Below are 3,597 nucleotides of genomic sequence, written 5' to 3'. Positions count from 1 at the left end.
AATAAATAAATAAATAAATAAATAAATATTAAGAGAAAAAAAAGAATGCTTTAAAAAAATTATTTATTTTATATGTTTGTGGAACACTTGTGGTGAAGAGAGGATAACAGGTAGGAGGTAATTCTCTCCCAAAATGTGGTGTCCAGGGATCAGTCTCAGGTCTTCAGATTGGAGGCAAGCGCCCTTACATGCTGAGCCATCTTGCCAGCCCTCACCAAGGAGCTTAGAAATGAAAGTTCCCAGGTTCTATCCCAGAAACCTGGAAGTAGAAACTTGCAGTCTGCGTTTTGTTGGCTTTCCATGTAATTCTAAAGCATGCTTAACTTTGAGAAAAATCCACACAAATGATCCAACAGCCTGAGCTCCCAGCTTCTCTCCAAACTCCCCAACATTAGCCTTTCGCCTTCTGTTAGCACTGCTTCCCATAGCCTTAAAACGCAGCATCCCTGTCTGACCACCTGCCAGCCCATTCCCACAAATGCTCATCTGCATTTATCCGAATACACTTTGACCATGAGCAAACTCATCCTCAGAACCCCGACTTTTCCCTCATTTTCCAAATTTATTTATGGTCTATAGTCTGTGGTTATCATTCTTTAGAACACACCCTCAATTTCCTTGCCTCTCACCATGGAACTCATCTGCCAAAACCACATCCTCAGTTTAATCCAACTGCCTTAACTACTCTACGCTTCGTCACCCATGAAGCTAAGTGAAGCTGGAGAAAACAATTGAGATGACTGGTTTCATTTCATACCCACAGTCAGACCTTCAAGACAGCACTTCATAAGACCTGCCAATCATGTTGTATTTCTCTTCCTTAGGCCACGATTATTTCCATCGACAGATGATCTTGCTTCCCACTTGACTAAGAAAATGTAAGCAGTTGGAGAGCTTCCACTTCCGAGACATCATCTCCACACCTACCACTGTTTGCACCCATATAAATATAGATGCAGGAGTGAGTCAGCTGGCACCGGCTCTGGAGCAGGCTCAGCCTGCAGGCCTTCAGGAAGTGAGTCCCCGGGGGCCTGCATCTCCCCCTGTGACAGGCTGCCACCAAACCCTGCTGTTTATCAGCCCAGGACCAAACACAGCAAGTGGGACACTTTGCCTGAACTAGGTGCTGCAGATTGCAAGCTCCAAGCACACAGAACTCATCTGTCCACGTTGCGATGGACAGAATGAATGGACCCCTTCAGGATCCATGCTTTATAAACACTCCCCCTCCGCCCCAGGACCTGCCCCTTCTACCTGGCACATCACAGGTTTCCCTTCTTCAGTTCATCACCTCTTTTGAGAAGTCTCCAGATTTTCCCAAACTGCCCCCCTTGCCTGCCCACGGAGGCCTTGTACAGCCCACATCATTGCACTGTAGTGCTGTCTTTACCCTTACATCCCTCGCTACGCTTCTTAAGGAAGACATGGTATCCAAGTCTCTTTGCAATCCTAGCCTATCACGTTATCTGGCCTGTATACAGTAGGGTTTCAAGCGATGAGAAAAGCAGACTCCACTTGCTGTGTTTGGTCCTGGGCTGATAAACAGCAGGGTTTGGTGGCAGCCTGCCACAGGGGGAGATGCAGGCCCCGGGGGACTCACTTCCTGAAGGCCTGCAGGCTTAGCCTGCTCCAGAGCCGGTGCCAGCTGAGTCACTCACGAATCTCAACCTCCTGCGTTCAAACCGATTTGGATGCTGGTTCACTGTGTTGCTTGCCTGGCTGTTCATGCAGGGATGCCTCTGCCTGCGGCCTAGGAAGGAGGAGCCAGGAGGTGGGCAGCGGAAGAGCCTTGACAGAGGACTTACACAATAGACTCCTGAAAAACCCTGGAACGCCTCCGAAACCTACCATCTGAACTCTTCCTTTGCCAAGCCTGCACTCCAGGGTACATCCTCGGTGCCGCTGAGAGAGCACCATGAGTAACATGCTTTTCTTTATAGGATTTTCAACATGCACCCTATGGATGGGCATGGATGAGAATTATACCTTGGTCCTCTTGTGAGAAGCAAGAAAGGTCGTCTTCAGAAACCCCAGTGCCCGTGCTGTCAAATTCAAAGCAATTAAAACACTGTTGTGTGGTTTGGAATTATAGCTGACATGTTAAACTACCTACCATTTCCCCTAAGGACAGCCCGCACTTTTACCCTGATGTCATCCCACTCTGGGTCTCAAGAGGGTAGGGGACTCAATAAAGCAAGTTAATGAAGCCAAATATGGTAGCGTGCACCTCTAATGCCAGCACTCTTAAAGCAGAGACAAAAGGATGGCTCTACGTTCAATTCCAGCCATCAACAGGGGAGTTCTAGGCTAACAGAACTGCAAAGTAGATCCTGCTTCAAACAAAAGCAAACTAGTAAGTGTTCTAATACACCATCAATGAGAACACCACCGTGGGAGAGTGACTACCAAGTCTAGTGACTTGGAGGAGTCATGGAGCAAAGTCGGGTAGTGCAGGACTGGTGGGGAAAACGAAAGCACCAGGAATCAAGTAAACACTAACAGTGTGGGTTCACTTGCGCCTTATTGCAGTTTTGTCTACCTTGTATACGTCGGTTTGTTATATGATATCCAAGTGACCATCACAGCCTACAATGGCAAACTATTTTATCCCTGTTTTTTTGTTTGTTTCCTTTTCCAAGACAGGATTTCTCTGTATAGCCCTGGCTGTCCTGGAACTCACTATGTTCAACCAGGCTGGCCTTGAATTTACAGAGATCCACCTGCTTCTGCTTTTGCCTCCAATGTGCTGGGATTAAAATGGTGTGTGTCACCACTGCCTGGCTTAATTTTTTACTTGTAAAACCTTTTTGCTTTAACTTTTTTTTTTGGGGGGGTGGGGGATTGGTTTTTTGAGACAGGGTTCTCTGTAGCTTTGGAGCTTGTCCTGGAACTAGCTCTTGCAGACCAGGCTGGCTTCTAACTCACAGAGATCCGCCTGCCTCTGCCTCCCGAGTGCTGGGATTAAAGGGTGCGTCCAGCCGCTTTAACTTTTTTACATTTATTTATTATTATCATGTATGTAGTAATGAGTTTGAGAGTGGTACATGTGTATGTGAAAATGCACATGTGTGGGGGTGTGCACCTGTGGTCATTTGAAGAACCCAGAACATTAGAGCACTGTCATTCTCCACGCTATTCTCTTCAGACAGGTCAGGTCTCTCCTTGTACCCGGAGCCAGCCTGGCAGCCAGCAGGCTCCAGAAATCCCCCCCCCCCATCCATCTCTGACTCTTCTTCTATGCCCTCTTCTCCTGGAGTTGAGGTTACAGGTGTGTGAGAACATGCCCAGCTTTTTACATGGGATTCTGGGGGATTTAACTGGGGGTCTCATGCTTGCATAGTTACCCGCTGGACTAGCTCCACAACCCTTTCAATTTAGATTTACTTTTTAAAAAAAATATTCATTTCAGTTTTTTGAGACAGGGTTTCACTCTGTCACAAGCTATATCTCTCTATGTAGATCAAGCTGGCCTCCAACTTACAGTGATTCTCCTGCCTCTGCTTCATACATGCTGAGTTTACAAGGACATGCCACTGCATACACTCAGCTTTTTGTTTGTTTGTTTTTTGTTTTGTTTTGTTTTGCGGGGGGGGGGGG

This window comes from Alexandromys fortis, unplaced genomic scaffold (assembly GCF_014885135.2).
Source record: "Alexandromys fortis isolate MF-2015 unplaced genomic scaffold, M_Fortis_MF-2015_v1.1 scaffold_1205, whole genome shotgun sequence".
Taxonomy (NCBI): domain Eukaryota; kingdom Metazoa; phylum Chordata; class Mammalia; order Rodentia; family Cricetidae; genus Alexandromys; species Alexandromys fortis.
This window is presented reverse-complemented; position numbering follows the sequence as displayed.